This window comes from Nipponia nippon, unplaced genomic scaffold (assembly GCF_047370975.1).
Source record: "Nipponia nippon isolate SJK-2023a ecotype South Korea unplaced genomic scaffold, ASM4737097v1 scaffold_5, whole genome shotgun sequence".
Lineage (NCBI taxonomy): Eukaryota > Metazoa > Chordata > Aves > Pelecaniformes > Threskiornithidae > Nipponia > Nipponia nippon.
The window spans coordinates 91,780,323-91,800,218 of record NW_028262369.1 but is presented as its reverse complement, the minus strand read 5'-3'; the positions used below and the strand labels follow the sequence as shown (position 1 = coordinate 91,800,218).

The following is a 19,896-nucleotide window of genomic DNA, read 5'->3' as shown; positions in this document are numbered from 1 at the left end:
GAATGTGGACACTTTGCTGTATAGTATAATATTTCAGAGCTGTTATTTAATTTTCTTTTCAGTCAGAAGAGTTTATGTTGAATTTCTGAGAAGTTTCAATACTGGATTTTTAATATCTACTTTAGTAGGTAGAATGTTTCCTCCAGTGAAATATCCAGTAAATCAAGAAAGCTTGGTTCAACTGCTTGAGTGTGCCATAAGCACAGTAATCAAAGAAATAAGGAGGTAATATTTTTGGTACTAGCAGTAATATTTCTTTTGAAGCAGATAGGACTACGATACATGGCGGTATTTCTGCTTTTCCGAATTTCAAATACACAGCTGCCTCACTAGCAGGCTTTCTTCTTCAGAGAATGAATTTTCAGAGCTGTTGAATATTATCGGGAAGAAAGCATCTCTTGCAGCATAATTTTTGTTTCTGAATATGTTCTTCTTGGCCAAAATGTCTTCCTATCTGCCTTGTGTTTTATATACTGTGTAACATTTGATTCTGATCATGGCATCGAAGAGGTGCAACTCCTACGCTTTCCTAGGACTGTAGAGTCTTTGTTACGTATTGAGACTTTTGTCTTCAACCTGAAATGTGTCATGTATGTATACAGCAATGATAGGTATTATTAAAGATGAGGTACTGAGACAAGTCACTGTTACCCATGTCTGTATTTAACCTACCTGGGTGGTGGTTTCTTAAAAACTGGAGTGAAAAATCTCCAACATTTAACGTCTATAAAAATAGCTAATCAAAACCTAGTAGATTTTGTTGTCTGGGAAGGCATGGCTGGTAATGGGTAGGGATACAATTCCAACAGCTGACTAGTCCAGTACCAATTTCCAGAGGAAGCATGAGCACTGAAAGCTTAACAAAGGGAAAATAATATTTGAAGGGATTGATGAAAGAATACTGTGGGCAGCTCAGATGTCTGACTATATTAAGCAGTCATGGTTGGAATTACTGACCATCCCTTTAATAAGCTCAGATGGCAAGGCAAATAAGTCAGGCTTATTATGAAAAAAAAATTGTGAAAAGGATTTAACCAGATTCTGATCTCTAACTCCTAGAAAAAGTTCTTATTTCTGTAATCAACAGCAAATTTGTGTGATGGGGAACTAATGTCTAGTCATTTGAGGAAAAAATATTATATAATGAAACATTAGTTCATTGAAGATATGGGGGTAAAATCCGATGAATCTTCTCTGGGAGACATGTTAATTTTTCTAACCTCGTGCTTTAAGAGGTGGACATTTTGTGCTGTAAGACTGCTTTTGAGACTGTAAGCTAAAATAAAACAGTACTTGATAAATAATACAAACAGGAGGCTAACTTTATGATGGAAATATTCTGTCTTTGTCCTCAGTCACCTAGTGAAAATAAGGATCAGCTTTGAATTTACCTTTTTGAATACTTCAGATTCACTTCTGAAACAGTGTACATGATCAATTACAAGATTTTAGCCTAAAAAGTCTTACTGTCTTGCTCTTCCACTAAGAAGCTTGAAGGTTAGTTTAATTGCTTGAATTACACTAACCTCAAATATTCTGAAAGTTAGAATTAATTTTTCCTACATCCTCTGGAGATCTGAAGACAATTCTTAGGTCAGTTTCACTAAAAGAAATGGTATTTGATTACCATTAAATGTCACGCTAGCCATGGTGCACTAATATGTGAAATATTCTGCTACATAACACTCCTGAAGAGATAATGTGGTAAGACTCATTAACTCGCTTCAGCGCTGCACTGTGCCTGATGAAGGAACTGAACAATAAAATGAAACAGGTGCATGCAAACTGTGAACTTTAGATGCTGGAGTACAATAGATAGAGTTGCTACATGCAAAAATTCAGATACTGAAAGCCTAAAGATACTAAATATTGCCCGTACCTTTTGTAGCTCTGCTGCATATTAATAGCTAAATATAGCCAGAACTTAGTTTCCTTTTTGCGTTGGTTATCAAGTTAGAATGGATGATGTTCTCTGAATCAGAAGAGACTTAATACTCTGGTTTAGATTTAGGAAGATCACAGTTTATACCCGAACAGTCATCTTGCTATAGGCTTGGCCACTTTGTTCAAAACTCACAACTGATCAGTTCTCTTCCAGTGTTCTTACATTTGGTGGGTGTTGGCTAAGTTCATGTTGTTACAAAAATGTCGCTTATGGTATTTTATTTTCTTTAATTATTGTTCATATTGTGATCTATAAAGCAACATAAAAATGTGGAAAACAAAAATTACGAATAAAACCTCCTTAGCATAGAACTTATGAGAGTCATAAACAGGAGCCTTATGGAAATTTATGTTGAATGAATTAGGAACACCAAATGAATCAAAACTAATTTTTTCTCATTTATAAGACACTTATGATTTGTTTTCATTTCACCTTACAGCAGGCACTTACCTGAGATCTCGAAGTTAAGAGTCTAGACTCCCAGTAGCCCTTCTGTAATCCAAAGAGAGGTAAGCACTTGTTCAGCTTAGATAAGAAAGACAAGAGGAGTATCCCCCTAGTTATCTGTCATTCTTCACAGACTAGAAGGGGGACCAAAGGTGACTAAGACAGTGTTTGGCCTGTTAGATTACACAGGACTTCCTGCACTGTCAGACCCCATTGTGTACCTCCAGTCATTATGTTCTGCTCTGAGTATTTAACTTCTTGTTTGTTCAGGGATTTTTGTTTGTTTTTCTCCTGTGGAAATGTTGTGGCATGTGGTTGGTAAAAGGGAAACAGCTTTCACGCAGATCTCTTGATTCAGAGCTGGCATGAGAGTTGCAAACCTGGGAAGCGCTCCCAATTTCCAGAGCCTACAATTGCCTAAGTCTTTTTCACTGTTGTAGTGATGTGATTCAGAGAATGATTCTATGCCTGAAGCTTAAAATTCTTTGCTTGCTTTAGTCTTTGAGATTATTGGGGTAAAATTAGAGATGGGCAAGTATTTTCCATTAACAACCTTAGACTTATGCGTAACGTAAAAAAAACACGCTTAATTAAAAAACGATTAATTCCTAAAGATGAAAGAAAAAGCATTAAAAAGATATGACCACTAAGTATTTTGATTGCTTCAAAGTATGTAAAAAGGAATTTCATAAACGGGCTTCTCATTTTGAATTCCTATTTAAAAAAAGATAATCTTGGAAACTGTATTTATTGTACGTGCAAAATGTACAATGGCTAAAATTTAATCATATAAAAAAGTGCATCTGCTTCATGGCACATTTCTAAAAGATTTTGGAAATTTTTTTAATAATGGGAAATGTATCTTCATTTGTGGTACCCCAGTTTACATGAGTTTACATTGGGTGAGATTAGCACAGAAGACTGTCCCTGGTGAACATCTCTGTGTACTCTTAGTGCCAGAATTACATGCTGAACTGTACAATAGACATACTTTACTTATATTTTTAAGTCTATTTTTACATAGGATCTTAGGAGCTGTTAGTATAGTTATACTGCTCTTATGTTTGATTTCAGTGGATTTGCAAAAAGTTTGGAGACTGTTATGTACAATCCCATTCCTTCTCTCAAATTACCTTAATTCATTGCCTTCTTGCTATGATAATTTAATTGAGTGTAGGGTATAAAGCTAATTTATTTCTCTTTTGCCATCCTAATAGTTCTCACTTTCTTTATTGAAAAAGTAATTACTGCCTTTTGATACAATAACTGGGAAATTACTTTTTCTGATAACTCAGGTTATCATATCATCATCATAGTAAAAATCATTGATACGCCAAAAAGAGTTTTGTGACTTCAAATTAATTTAAAATAGCTGATATTGCTATAAAAAGTTATATTTGTATGGTCACCATTTAACCTTCTGCAACAGAATTCAGTGTTCTGTACAGAAGGTCGTAGTCTGAGAAAATGTTGACAAGTTTACTTCTCTGGTATTTCGCCTGCTATTTGTATGTGTTAAGGAATGTATCCAGTTCTTTTAGACTAAATTTGCTGTTTTCACGGAATTTATCCCTCTATCAAACATTTCTGAATGATACAAGTTAAAGAAACAAAGATTTAGTGATCTAAAAGCAGATCTCTTCTGCAACACATAGATACATGCTATAAAATAAGGTTTAAGTGTTAAAAAAGAACAATGCAATGTTGATAATGGCTTAAGATGATTATGTGAGGTCTATGTTAACTACTTTAAAAAATGAGAAAACTGACACTTTTAAAATGTCTATCAGAAGAATTACTATGTAAGCACTTACACACTGGATATGGGAGCAATTAAAGCTGATGCAAGGAGTTTTTGATGGCTCAGCTTTTGCAAACTGAAGGCACAATGAGTGGTATAGAAAATAAAATTGTGACTTGTAGTGTATATAGAACATACAACTAAATTTTCCTCTTGCGTTTGCTTAATTAAGTAATTCAGTGTAATGCATTTTTATTAACATGTTCATCAGGCAAAATAAGCTATAAATGGGATTGTTTTCCTCCCTTTGGTTCTGTTGTCAATAATTATTTTGCATGTAATAATTACATGTCTTCCTTTAGAGGTCTGTATGTCTCGGGGTAAGCTAGAAGGAGTCATTACACGGCCAAATGGGAAAGGGCTGTGTGGGACAGGTAGAGCGTGACAGGCTCCAAGTGTCAGACCTGCGGAATTTTGTAGCAAGGTATATTAAATGTAGGAAACTAGGTGATGATAAAAAAGAGGAAATTCTATCATCTACTTCTAGGACTTACTTCCTTATCTACTGTTGAGTTTTTCTATGACTTCAGTGGGCCAGAGTCCAAAAGACTTGAGTTTTTAGGTGTGCATGGAAGAATATACAAGTACGCGTTCCTACACCTGACATTGTGAGAATACTCTTCTCCAGAATGACAGCCATGATTTTTTCAAGGGAAAACTGTACAATACAGTATCATTTCATCCGATAATTACAGACCATTAGCAAGCCTGCTTTATTAATGATTATTACTGTCATTTGGCAGAATGACGTCACCTGACTGGTATTTAGGCACTATTTTAACGATAGATGTATTAATAATAAAAAGAATAGTGGTGCCCCACCAGAGAGGTGGAATATGTTTAGGATCTCATTATTGAAATTAGTCATAATCTAAAATTAACAACAAAAAAATTAAACCCTGAATCTTCTGGGTAACAGAAGTGGTCATCCTTTTTTTTTTTTTTTTTTTTTTTTTTTTCTGAAAAGGTAACTGATTAGATATTCTTTCATTCTAAATAAGTCTCGGTCATGAAACTTACTCCTTTTGGGGATAGTTCCTAATACTAGTTTTGGGTGCGCTGTGCTGTTGTTGAGTCCCTGTAAATCTCCAGCTTAACATTTGTATCTTGAGCTGCTCAGTTGCTTTTTTTAATGTGTGCATAGTCTAATAGGCCCACTGGACATGTTGAGGAGGAAGTTTCCAAACAACATGTAGTGTATGTGTTGTCTGAGTCATTGCAGTTCAGGTAAATGACATTGTCCTTCAGTCTGCACTGAACCTCAGTTCCCGTGACGGTATTAGCCACTATTGCGATCATGCTCTCTCAGCACAGGCGGAAAACATAGTTCTTTGGTGCTTCTTATCATCAAGGATCTCCCCATGGCTTTCCACAAGTGTTGATTTGATCTCATATTCTTTACTGCCATTTATAATCTGATATCCAGCGTGAGATGCCTCTATGTTAAAACCTTGGGCTCAGTACTGAATGCATTCTGTCTCTCTCGTGTATGTATATGTTGGCTTCCTATGCAATCCAGTGCGTAGAAAGACTCAGGCCAGATGTGATGCAAACACAGGCCACATTTCCTGCTGGTCTGAGCTCTGAAGTCTGTAGTCTCTGTCACCTTTGATTGGTCTCAACATGAAGGATCCTCTGTGCCAGGAATGGAGGAGTCGGAAGAGAGGTCTTGTGAGTCGAGGTTGCCCCATGCCGGTTCCCAATATCCAGCTGTGGCTGCTAATGCTCGGTCAATACCATGCGTCTGTTACTTATCAGAAGACCCAGTTTATTTGCAATATGACAGCACTGGGGCAGTGGGTCCAAGCCTGTGTTATGATATTGATATACCCTCATACAATTGCTATGTTTTGTCCCAGAAATAGGTGGATTTCAGTGGCAAGGAACTGAACTATTTAAAGCATATTGGGATGGGAGGTAATATGAACCTTCAGGAGCTTTTGTAAAACATGATGTACCTTGCATGTTGCTTTGTATCAGCCGCCCTAATTTAGACTCTGTCTTTGCATGTGGCGAGACTAGTAGACCTGAGCAAAAGATTACAGAGTAGTTTTATTTTCATATGGCCACCTAAGACCTAACTTGTCTCTCTGTTGTGATCTCTTACAAAATACCAAAAGACAGTCAAATCACAGTATATCCCTTCTTTTTGACAGCATTTCATCTCTTTGGAGACATAAATTTAGTATAACAATCTTGTAGTATGGCTGCTCAAGACTTAAATTGATCATAATCAATGATTTGCACAGAATGGTGCACAATTATCCATTGCTATTTTGTGATATAATTTTAAATAATATAGTGTAAGTGTAATTGCTTGTCCTCATCTCAATACTAGTGGTATAAAAGAACTTAGGATGCCACCACATGCTTCCCAGGAGCTTTGACTCAGTTAATGCTGGAAGTGTATTTCTCTTCTATTGTGCAAGGTCATTCTCTCTTCTTCTAGTGGTAAAGGACACCAAATGCTCTGTGCTGCTTTTTGCCTAGCATATTGGCTAGGAAATATGACACATCTCAGCTCACAGATTTCCCAGTAATAACCTGTATGTTTTCAGTACTTCCTAAGTGAAGAAGATGGCAATATCTTTGAATCAAAGACACTACAAATAGGTCTTTCCCTGAAGACATACATATCAAACATTTAAAATGGAATGGGAAAAGAATGTAAAGAGAGTCCCATCTGACACATTTTGCAACGAACAGTTTACTTTTCTGAAGAGCATTGCACTGTGTGTCACAGAGACAAGCTAAAGCTTGTGTTGTAATGATACCAAATTGTAAAATATCACTAGGGTAGTTTATCCATGGCAGAACTCTTTTGACTTCAATAGCCTTATGTATTTTGCACTGAAACTAGTTTGCCAGAAAGAAAGGAGTACACATTGTGGCAGTTATGTTATTCCAGTATAGTGCTGGCTTCAAAATGCAAAGAATAATGGCAGGAATGAAAGAAAGAAGCTTTGATGCTGTTCTTTATGAATAACAGGAAGAGAAAACAGTTGACTGCATGAACAATGTAGTTCTTACTATAAGATTTATCCAGTAAGAACACTTATAACTTTATTAGGCATCTTTAATAACAAGCATACAAAGGTGTGTGGTCTCTGCACATTCATTTCAGTGATGCTTCAGCACTGAGGAGAGTTTGTGTGTCAACATCCCACAAGCAGAGGTCTGAGTGGGCAGAGTTTTCAGATCTCTTGAGGCTGCAGAAATAGAAAACATCGGTTGCAAACTTGCTCATTCATTTGAATGTGTGTTGGGTTAAGTCTTAGTAGCTCAATAAGGATTTTTTTTTCCCCATGTTAATATACTGCAAAATTCATGTTCTGCAGGACATTGTTTTGTAATTGTGAGATTTTAACCAGCATCATTACCTTCTTAGGAGAATGTGGGGAAATACACCAGAGAACCATGCTTGCTTCTGAGTTTCTTGATGGGATCATCTGGAGATGTATAGCTGCTTTGAAGTAAAAACTCTGACTTACTTTTTTCAGACAGTGTTTTTACTGCTGTTTACCTGAATATACATGTATGATTTGATAAATCTGTTGGCTTTTCAATTTCATGGGCTGATCTGTTTTAGAATGGGATTTCTGACAACGAGAGCTGTTACAGCATTGCTTTATCAGTATTCTTAATAATGCATAATGTAGTTGGCACTAAACGTGCTAATCAAGCTTCAACCTCTGTTACACTAGACAGGAAACAGACTCTGACTGGCATTTTTAACCAGCTAAGGTAGCTTTTGAGGTTGACTTATCGTCTGAAAAAAACATGGAAGATCCATAAGGCAAGAGAGAACATAACAGGGATCTTAAGACCGTAGCCTAACATTTGCCTGAAAATGTGAAGTCCTGGGTACTATATTGAAATGCATATTTCATTCAGGTCCTCAGCAACTGCATCCACCTTTGAAGTTAGCCGTGCTTTGAGGAGGAGGTTGGACTAGATGACCTCCGGAGGTCCCCTCCAATCTAAATTTTCCTGCAATTTTGTGATTTTTATATTTAAACAGTTGTTAAATTAGATTATTCTCTAATTCATTTCTTTGGTGTTCTGACCTGAGTTACTGGAGTATGCTATGCAGCTAATACTGTTAATAACTAGGGATGCAAGCTGGAAGAGTAGAACAAATTACTTTGATTTGATGTTTTTATAATAAAGGTTCCCAGTCTCTCTTGCATGTTCTACATAAGCAAGAAGGTTTTAAATGTTTAAAAATTGTAAAAACCTGAAAAGTTCTTTAAATATTTAACCTGAAAATATAATTATATGATACTACAGTAGTACATCCTTTTAAAGGCCAAGTCACAGTTCAGTGCTTAGCAGAGTGTATCTTTGAAGCTGCCAGCCTAAACATTTGAGCTACAGTGCAGACTCATTTGGCTCTGAACTACAAAAGAGGATGACAAGAAATAAGAGCAAATAAATCTCAGTCATGGGCTAAGCGGAAAGTCTGGAACAAGAAATCCTGCCTCTGAGATTTGGCTGCAAAACACACGGATAACTATTTCACCTGCTGTGGCTCTATAGACAGGAAAGAAATGATAAAGATGGTATGTTACATTATCAACTACAGTAATCTTTATGGTTATATTCGTGACTTTTTCCCCATAGGGAAGTTTTCGTGATGTAAGGGCATGAACTCAAACCACTTGGAAACTACTTTCTGTATGTACAAACTGACCTTTAATCACCAAAGATAATGGAATATAAAATCTACATTTGTATTAGGATTGTCATGCTGGTAGAAGAGAGGAGTCCCTTTGTAGCTTATGTCCTTTCTGACTTAAAATTTTATAACCAGCTTTAATGCTACTGCTGTGTCAAAGATGAAGGTACATGGTTTAATGTTAATGAAAAGCTGGACTTTACATATTCCCTGGGTAACTATTCTGAGAATTTTAAGTGTATTAAAAGTCAAAGTAGTTTTAGGTAAATTTACTGTTGAAACTCACTGTTTCCTTCTGTTCTAAATTTTAAAAAAATGATCTTATGCAAAATACTTTCCATGTTTGCCTCAGTCAGAGAGACGTGCAATACGTGCTGCTCCTGCAGATGTTTTTTCCACAGTGTACTGCAGCCACTACTACTTTTTTCTCTAATTGTTTTGCAAAACACGTTTCTGTTGTGACACACAAGTGTGTTGAATGGTGATGGCTAGGTTGAGCCACAGTTTGGTGTAGTTGGTATTATTCATTTATTGAGTTACAAAAATAAAAACTAGAAATGATATGAAAATAATTGGAGTGATCAAAGGCTTTATATGATGCCCATTCAAGCAGTGGGAATCTTCCTGCTGATTTCTGTCTACTTTTTATCAGGCTCCTCACTAGCTGTTGAGACCTTACATTTATATTGTCTTTACAGTCATTACTGCCATCTGCTCCACTTGCTTGTCATGTCATGTTTAACATTAGATCCGTAAACTCTTAGGGTGAAGGTGACCATGTCTTCCTTTGCTTCTACTATAGAAAATATGATGGTTCCTTATACTTGAATAACAAATTTAGGCCTTACAGGGATCAAAATAATAATAATTTAATTAACATAATTTTATACTTTCAAGTGTGCTTGTTCACGTCTGCTACATATACTTTAATCTTATATCTGTATCTGTTCAGGTTTGTACAGGGCACATGCATCTGCTTGTCGAAACTGGAGGCTCTGATACAATGAAATTGTGTATATCCTTAGAAATATAACTCCTGTCATTCAACTTCATCCCCTCACCCCGTTCCATTAAATTTAAGCAGAACTTGATGACAGGGATTCAATATGTAGTATCTGAAATTAAGCCATGTAACCAGTCTTAGCAAAGACTTGACAAAGGTTGCAGTTGTACATTTTCCAGTTTGGGTACAAATGTTGTCATGGGAATGGATTAATGTCCTGCCATTTTCTGTCCTTGTTATAATCTTTTTTTTCCCAAAGAATGTCATATCAGAATTTTAATGTCTTGTATAATCTGTGAATTATATCATTGTGCTCTACTGCTTTGACATTTTCTACCCACTGTAATTTGATTGAGTAGCCATTCCACTGCTCTCTTTTTTACCTGCTTTATTACCCCATAGGGAATGTGTAGACTGGGCAGACATTCAGAATACACTCCACCCTCATTTTGACATCAACTATCAGCCTTTTCATTGCTTTAGAGGGCTGTTACTCAGGCTTCATATTCATTAACTGGTATCTAAAAGGGAAGTAGCCTTTTCAAGGAATGTTATAAAGAGAGGAGCTTTGAGGGAACGACATGGACCAGAATACTGAAAAGTCAAAGTAGTGTTGCATAGGTAACATATTTCTTAAAGTAGCGTAACTATATATGTTCCCAGATGACACAGAATTAATCTGTGCTATGACAAAGGTGATATCAAAGTGGAAAAAGAAATAATTTTCACCAGTTCTCATTATGATCCTGAGACAGTACACTTGTGGTCTTAATGCCGTAATAATAGCAAAAGATATGATGAACGGCAGATAGCACCAGACATTGCACTTCGAAAGGATACGGAAATAATGTTACAACGTTATCAATGCCACATCTGTGGCTGAATGAGATCTAAGTATTAAAAACTGTAAGATCAATGATTCGATTTCACACTGTTTTCATTTGAAGGTTCATCATGAGAGTGAATTATTTCCCTTTCTCTGATGCCTTTACAGAGTGATGTCAGTATGTGGTGCAAATGCTTGTTCTCTGGCATGTCAGGAGTGCTTTAGGTGTATTTTGTCCTCCTCCTTTTTTTTCAACTTATTCTAGCTTGTTTACTCTACAAAAGAGTTTCGTGAGCTCTTGTGCTTTACACTTTGGAACAAGAAAATCAGAGAATTCGCTATGACTGAAACATGATTTGAAAAGAAGAATCAGTTATGGCTAAGGAGAAACTAGTTTTGAGAAGTAGAGATAGATTATGAACACAAGTTATTTGCAATGTACACAAAAATGATTATCAGTGGAGTTGACTCAGAATCAAAATTATTAAATCTTACAGTTCTTGTGCTTTCATCACTTAAAAACTTTGAAACAACTTTTAAGTCATAAGAAAAAGTATGTGTATATTATTGAAATTAAGCCAAGGTATTTCAAAATTTGGGAAAGTATTTCTGACTCTTCACCCTAATTTGGAACAGCAAATATTTTTAATTGCCAACAACAAAAATATTCATAATAGAGAGAAACATCTCTCTTTCACATCTGTTGAGTGACTTTAGAAAAATCTCATGTCGACCTCTAGGCTTTTTCTTCCCTTTGTGCTTTGTATTATTCCTTTCTTACCTTGGAAGCCCTTGAGTGCAATGTTTTCTTGTGTGAAAGAGAGGGCATAAAGAGACTCTCATTTAGGTGTGCCTTTAGGCTGTACCATAATATACATAATTAATCTAGTCAAAATTTACTTAGACTTCTGTGTGAAAACAGCTTTGATATGGAAGCCTTTTTTTGAGAATTGGTATAGCACAATATATGAGGGACACAATAGTGTTCAAATACATTGTGCATACAGTCATACATCATATTGTGCATCACATAAACTAGTTGCTTTTCTGTAGCTAACTATACAAAAGTTGATATCTTTGCTATGTTATATAATAGTTCATGATTAAACATATTTGATAACATCAAATTCTATTGAAGCTTTACCAGGTGATGCTGTTCCTATTGTTCTAAGGAATATACAATTTTTCGTGAAAATTTTGCAAATTAAGTTCATATATAAGTAAAAATAAAAAGCAAGCCCGATTACGTTACTGAGGTTAATTTTTAGGTAATTGGTAAAAAATATATATAAATTGCAAGAAATATACTTTTGATTTTAAGGAGAACTGGAAAATAAAGCTTCTGTTTCCAAATTCAGTCTGTTTCAAGGGATTATGTCCTTCTCTTCTGACCATGCTGCTCTTGTTCTAATGAAACTTACATGTACTCTATGTGAGCCAGAAGCTAGTTAAATTCAGATTAAGTTGGTTAAAATCAATCTCCCGTTAAATTTCAGTGAGAATCCTGTGATATAAAAACCATGACAAAGCTATGCATTAGTAAATCAAAATATAATATGTGATGATGCAAAGAGGGATTTGAGAAGAGATGAAGACAGTAAAAATGAAACGCAAGTTCAATAAAGGAATACAAATGCAGGAGAATGCTTACAATTAAGAAACCATCCATCTTAACTCTTCCTGTCAAACCCAAAGATTTTCAGCTACTTTTCAACAAATATTTTGGTAGCACTCCTTTTTGCAGATAAGAAAGAGTAACAAGGGTTACAGAGCTGCCATTGTCCGTATACGTTGGCCCTGTAAAAGAGTTGATTTTTGTCTCTTAGGCTAGCAGCCATAGCTCTAAGCTGGAGCATCTCCAAACCCTATTTTTCTTGCTGTTTAATAATATGCAAAAGAAGCTGAAAGGCTGTGTAGGAACCAGGCCTAAGGCTGAGCTCCCTACACATTGTGTCCAAATGTGCTGCACCATATAGATGCTGTGACCTGGCTTTATGAGAATTGATCATCCTTCAATTACTCTTTGGTGCCTCTGCACTCTGAACACAGATAATAATTCCCATTACATGTCTACATCTGTTTGTTTCCATGGAGTTGATGGTTACAGACACAGAAGGTTTGAAAAGGAGACAACCTACTTGGTGGATGCACAAGGACTTTCCCTCTGGTCACCGAGACTCTTTCCATTGATTTGACTGGGAGTTTTGTTCAGCACTACTGTTTGCAGAGACCAAATCAGAGGAGAGGGAAAGATTGTTTTTTTTACTTGTAACTGGAAAGCAAAAAATATATCCCTGGGCTAAGAAGGATGGCTTACAGTTTCATTCACTTCTTAGGATTAATGTTAAACAAAAGAAAATTTAGGAGCTTCTTTGTCTGACTTCAGTTTATTCTTTTTTTTAATGTCTTCCCTCTCTTTATTGCTATTCATTTTCTGTCTTTTCCTCATCTTTTGTACGCTTTCTAACCAATCAATGTCTCTCTCAAAACTTCCCTAGCAGATTGTCTTTTACAATAATTTGCTATAATCACCCATCTTAGTGATACACTGCAGAAGGCACAATAGCTCCAAAACCAGACAGACAATTGATGCTTATTTTCAGACAATTTTCATTTATGTGATTTTTCTTTTTTTTTTCTTCTTTCAAATGCCCATAAGTAACTACTTGACTTTTTCAAGGTCTCTTCGATGTGACTCTGCCTCAGGAAGATGAATCATTGTTCTGACCTTCAGTTCTCTCTCCTCATTTTGATGAGGCAACTTTCCATTTTGTAAAAGAGAAAGCTGTTTTCAGTTGCAAAATCATTTTATTGTGCCAGTCAAATTGCACAAGTCATAGAAGGATGAATCTTTCTGATTTACCATGAAGGCTAAGGGAGCATTTAAAGAATCTTGCTTTGTGTGCATGTGTATTGGGCTTTTCCTGTTTGTTTTTGAAAGCCAGCTCAAAACATTTGCAACACAAATCCTTGGTTTGTTTTGGTTTTGTATTTTTTCATTAACTAGTTGGGTAATTTTGGTGCAGATAGGTCTTAGCGAGCATTTTAAAGTCTTGAATATGCACAATCATTTCCCTTTGTTAAGAATCATGTGTTCTGACAAATAGACATGTAAGATTTTCTTAATTTAAGATTAAGGGAAAATACAGTTAATGTTCAAAAAAAATGGTCCTTCTCTTGATGGAGCCTACTAGAAAGCACACATGTTCCACACAGAGGATTCTGTAAAATTGCTAATATTAATTGTATGCGTTATTGCATTGAACTTCTAGCAGTAAAAGGAAGAAAAGTATTTATTAGAATAAACATCAGATAAATTTGGAGGAAATTACTTTGTAGTTCAAGTAGTCTTTCAAGAACAGTTTCTTATAGACTTCTGTGCTTCCTAGTGCTTTTATTTCCTATTCAAAGACCTTAAAAAAAGTTGTTTAAGCCTCCATTGCTATTTTAAACTTCACAGAAATAAAAAACCTGGGTTACTTTACTCTGATCCTTTTAGCCTTTCTGTAATTACAGACTTAGCACTGTCCCATAAAAAACATCTGAATTACCAATTTTTTATAGTGATTGCCATCGCCAGTACCACTGCGTTTTGCTTGTTACAGTGCTAACAAATTTTGTGCTGTGTGGCTTATCAGAGGCATATCTTTGTCAGTGCGCTTAGGTAAATGTACTTGACTTGATTTTTGGCCATCTTTAATTAGGAAACACCTGAGTTATGCTGAATTGTTTGGGCAGACTTCAGGTATTTTTCTATCTGGGGAAAAGATGAAAAAGAGTAAGGGCATCTAATTTGCAGGAACCAATACTCATCTGGCCAGTGATGTGACTCCAAGCTGGAATAACAGTAATTGCAAGTCAGTTCTATCTGAGGATTTTTGTAAGACTTATTCCAGTTTTGTGCAGCTTCCATGTAAAACTGTATCAGTTCCATTTTTTTGTGACAGGAGTGAAGCAAAGTATTGGTCTGGCCATGTTTAGATGACAGAAATCTAGAAGCATTTCAAGGTGAGTTGTAATGAGGAATTAAGTTTTTCCCCAGAGAGTATTACATTAAGTGTGTGTGTTGAGACAGTATCATCCATATGTGCGCGCTCTGTTTCCTGTGGGTTCCTGTCTCAGCCTGATAGATCGGGCGTGCGGGGTCCAACAGGGACGTGTGTGACGTGGGTTGCTGCAGTACCAGAGATATGAAGATATTCTGTACACGTGCCCTAATGGTGATGACCCAAAAATAGCACCAGGAGGCAAAAGATTGCCTTTGGGATGTCTTCTCAGATGACATTCACAGTGGCCGCTTTTAGGATATTATCATGGGTTTTATGATATTTTGTGATTCTCATGAAGTACTTTTTGATTGTCCACACAGACTTCAAAATGTGAATCTCAGGATTATTCAGTTTAAAAGCCAAAGTGAATTAATTAAAAGTTAGTGTTAAATCTGAAGAGTTTTAAATAATTTTCATGGTCCTTTGAAGCCTGTTTCTTGATATTGTTTCTTGAATTGTCATTATGGTAAGTTGTTATTTAAGTTTTGTTTCTTCTGAGCTTCCTGTTCCTCTGCAGATAATTTCTCACTTTCAGAAGTGAGAACTTCTCTCTTCTCTTTTCTCCCCTCCTCTCTCTTTTTTGAAGAGGGATGCTAAGTTCTTTAATTAGGGTATAATCCTGGAGAGAGAGACAAACACAAGTAGCAAATTTTATTCTATTAAATCATCATTACTTTTTTTTTTATTGCAGTGAGTTCAAGACACTTGCTGTTGAAAATCACCACCCTCATCTATTACAAAGATCTCCAGTAGTGACTTGTTTCCCGCTTTCTTCACTTTCCTCATAGGGAGCTATGTATAGTGCGTTTTATTAGCTGTATGATAGGTAATAAACACAAATGCAGATGCCATTCTTTGTCATATATATACAGTATTCCAGTATTTCAAATTTATGAAACTGGTTTTAAACCAGCTTTTTTGTTCTCATACTTAGATTGACCTAACTTAGTTCTGTTGAGATGTATGTAATAGGCACCTAGTGTGAAGAAATCATGTTCCTCTGAATCCTGTAGAGCATTTCACATTTTCAGATAATTCCTCTCATATGCTTAGTTTTGATTGTTGGCCCCATGGCACTGCTGTTATTTGAGTGCATTTTATAATTTTTGAAGTTGGGGGAAAAACTCTGGAAGATCGTAAGAAACAGAAAATGTATTAGTTACTCTGTGCATTTGCTTTCTCCGACAATGTGAATGCACAAGATTTCATCAAAGAACGAATCAGAATGCTACTTAATGAAGGAGGAAATTAAGTTACAGAGAAATACAAAGTCACTAAAATACTAAATAACACTTCAAATAATTTATTAGAGAAAACTCTAAAATTGGGCTAATGGTATATTTTGATAAGCTTTTTAGAATAATGTGTTATTCATATCTTATAGAAAACGTCAATAACAAGAAGGGTTCTGCGTTCTTTATGCCTTTCCTGTGTTGATTGCTTTACTTCTCATTGTCTATTGCATCTTTGGATTCTTTAATTTTTTAAAAAGCAGCTGCATGAGAAAATCATTTTAGATGCCTTTCTCGTTTAAAATTGATGCTGTCTTATGCTTTAGTAATTGTTGGTGGTAATTTATTTGCTATTTGCACATAGACCCTCTGGATTTGGTAGTGTATGAATGTTTTAAAAGTTAAATGGATCAATTTTATCTTTTTTCATTATTTTAATTAGATTATATGAACTTCCTTCCTTCTACAGACCATAATCTTCACACATGCTGGGTTTTTTTTTCTGTTTTCTCAGTTCGGGAGTATAAATCCAGATGCTAGCATACACCACATCATTAAAAACTGACTTAATGATCATTGCCCTTCAGATTCAGATGACAGGACATTAAGAGAAGATGGAGCATGTCACTACTTCAAGCCCTTCCTTCCCCTTCAAACACTTCAGCTGATGGCACTCTGTTTGCATAACAGAGTCACTACTCCTGGAAAGAGTTTGTAGCTCCCCTGTTTTATTTGCCAGTAACATTGCTCTACCTGATCCCCATCTAATGTCAAGGAAAGAAGCAGACCTGTTGCACTGTCTGTCCTCACTGCTGCACCAGACTGTAGTTACTTGTTTGGGAAGGTGCTGGACATGCTAGGCTCTTGAACTGATGCAGGAATCCCAATACCTTTCAAGTGTAGATTAGAAGTGAACATATACAATACTCAGTTTAATTTCATAAACAATATATTATAACACCTTGCAACATGATTGTCTGTGTCTGAAGCTGACACTGAGGAGGAGTTAGAGCTCACTGTGAAAGGAGCCGCATCACTAGGTTTGAGAGAGAAACAGCTTTTCCCTGCTCCCCCATTTCTTTGGAGGGGAAGGCTTTTCTTGCGTGTTGGAAACTATCAGCTGCGCAGCCACTCTCCTTCCTTTTCTAGTATGCTTGCTGTATAGATGAGTGCTTGCTAAATGGAAAAATAATGATGTGAATTGTTAAATTGGTTTGACCTGGTACAACATACCACGTTTAATGTACTCTCTCTTACGAGCTCTGAAGAAGGACATCTTTGTGTTCCTGCAGTGGATTTTATTGGTTATCTCTAAAACTCTTCAATTTCTGCAGTATCCCTAGCATGTTTTTTTAAGGAGCTAAGACACATATAGTTGCACTCTGTGTCCTATACTCCCAAAGCTTTTAAACCTGTTGGCTAATTCCACCTGAATTTGACAGAAGTTTTGATGACATTCAATTCCCATATATTCTGTGGAAAAGATCGGTGGTTGGTCAGGGGGTAGAGACTGAATGAGTGCTGTGGTGGGAAAGGCAGGCAGAGCTCGGTTTGTAACTGTGGGCCAGCAGCCAGTGTGTCCACAGCCCTGTCTGCGTGCTGTAGGGTGGCCACTGCCTGCTGTGTCTTCAACTTGTAGTTGGAAATGTTAATTAATTGGGAGTCTTCACAAATCAGGTGTTAACTTCAAGTTATAGAAGAACGTGTTTCTTTTTGAGTGTTCAGGTCTGTATTTCAATTGTGGACCTGTTGTGTGTATAATGAAGTGGTACTTTTTTCAGTGTTACCTAGATCACTGATTTTTACCAGCCAATCCATTAATTTTATTTTTTTCTGTGCTACTTGGAGGCATAGATGCATGGATAGTTACGTGTATCTCAACCTGGTGAACACTGAAATACTCTCTCTATATCATTATGGGGCAGTAAGAAAGTTAACAGTGTCTCCCCTTGGAGATTGTGTGACCCTTGCAGTAAGATTAAAATTTTCCTGTTGGAGTTTCTGACTGAACTAATAGTTATCCTGAGCTGAATTCTTACCTCTTGCTAAATATACCCTCCCTTGGAAAATTGTAAGGAGAAAATCTATAGGAGTATGTCTTTTCTTTCTTTTGTCCAAATTATCTCAGGGAAGGGGATTTCCTTGGGATTTAGGTGTGGTCAAACGAACAGTCTTGGGAGGAACTCTTGATACCTGGGTATGTCATTAGGTGATCCTTACCTGTCACAGGAGATTTGCTTCAAATGTTTCCTTTCTTCTGGAATTGATGACCATCTTTGGTTGTTATTGATTTTGGTAGAAACAAGGTTCCAATCTTAAAGAAAAGTATGTAAAGTTGTGCAAAGCTAAAGAAAGACTGTTGGAAAACGTTGGGATGTTTTTACGTCCTGTTCTGTGACAGCCTTCATGAAAACTACTTATCTGACATCCAGATTTCTTTTTTCAATAGACAAAAATTTCCAGTCAAAATCTCCAAATCTGTGCAAAGTGGATGGACCCTCCCCCTGGTGTCCTGTCAGAGTGAGGTTTCTGTGCAAAAATTTTCACCCAGAACCCTAAAAACTCCTACAAGGAGTTAGGTGTAGAACTTGTATATTTTTCTAGTAAATTGCTGTCTGTCTACTGTCTTCTTTTTTTATGAATCTATATTTTTCATTCTTCCTGCTGTGAAACTAACCCCACTAATATCTGGAGGGAAGGAAGGGAACTGCAGCAGATGGTAGATAATGTTGAAGAGAATAAATCCCCTTTCATTTTTCCTGGATTACTTAGCTATCTATCATTAGATGCATTCCGTTTGGATTTAGGAAATACAGTTTGTGCTTTGTTAAATAATTACTTGATCACAGCCCCGAGACATAACTCGTGATGTTTCATTTGGTGTAATTCCAGTTGAACGGGAGGTAACTTGGTTTAAGTGGAAGCTGAGAGGTAAAAAAAAAACCTCCAATAGTTAGAGATAGTAATTACTGAAAACTGCTCTTTTCCTGCAAGAATGTTGGAAGTTACCCTGAGTATGCAAAAAAAGGTTTCAAAATGTGGTGCATCTAATGCATTGTGATGTTCCTGCTCTTGGTACTGACCCATAACAAATCTGTCAGGTTGCATAGTTATTTGTAGGACTAATATCACTGTCTGACCTGTGATGAATTTTGCATCTAGTAACATTTGTGAAAAGAATCAATGAATACTTTTGTTTTGCACTTGATGACTCATCATTTCTGGGATTCCAAGCAGCAATGCTCATTGCTAATCTTACACACTTTTTCTATCAAAGAAGTGCAAAAATAGCCAAAATGAAATAATTCCCCCAGTTCTTGTTCAAATCACACACATTTGTCGAGGTAAGAGGAACTATTTGCAAAGACAAAAGCTACAGCTTCCAGTGAAGTTTAGCTGTTGAGCTACCTCCAGCCTTTTAGAAAAGGTATTCTAAAAAGAAGTATGACTTATTGGGGAGTGTCCTTATTTTCTCAAGGCATTGTCCTGCCACTAGGAGATCTAGGTGCAGTGTCTAACCTTGGAAATGTTTGGGGATGATGTAACATGTTTTAGATCACAGTCTGACCTCATCTATCACACTTTTTACCTTCTTTGGGAATGAAGGGTCCCCCAAATAGCACTGTTTGTAGAATGCCTAATGTATTTGAAGAATGACTTACTCGATGGGTTAATATCTACATTAACATGTGCAGCTTAATAAAAGTAGTCATATAAGTCAAATAGCAAACCATAAGAAGATATGAGCTATATGGATGAAACAGTTTCCTCCCGTGTAATTGAAATTCAGGGTCTATAAAGTCAGTAGCAATGCACCCTATTTGCAGAACTGTAATAGAACCTAACTGTATTGCCATACTTATAATTTGAATTAATCCTATGCTTCCTTACTTGCAGTGTAGTTCTAGCTCAGCC

The 19,896-nt window shown here is 36.3% G+C and overlaps 1 protein-coding gene and 1 long non-coding RNA gene across 4 annotated transcripts in view; both read left to right on the top strand.

Moving 5' to 3' along the window:
- The window catches only part of DPP10 (dipeptidyl peptidase like 10), a 562,528-nt gene that overhangs the window by 133,045 nt on the left and 409,587 nt on the right, over nt 1–19,896 (top strand). The gene's annotated exons all lie outside the window — the stretch shown is intronic.
- Nucleotides 1–19,896, top strand: part of LOC148052385 (uncharacterized) — a 137,767-nt gene that overhangs the window by 98,637 nt on the left and 19,234 nt on the right. Inside the window, exons 4-5 of one of the 2 annotated variants that reach the window (XR_015698840.1) lie at nt 2,385–2,454; nt 7,582–7,689. This is a non-coding gene — a long non-coding RNA (uncharacterized LOC148052385). Of the gene's footprint in view, nt 1–2,384; nt 2,455–7,581; nt 7,690–19,896 lie in introns of those variants that run through there. The other variant, XR_015698842.1, reaches the window with a different exon arrangement.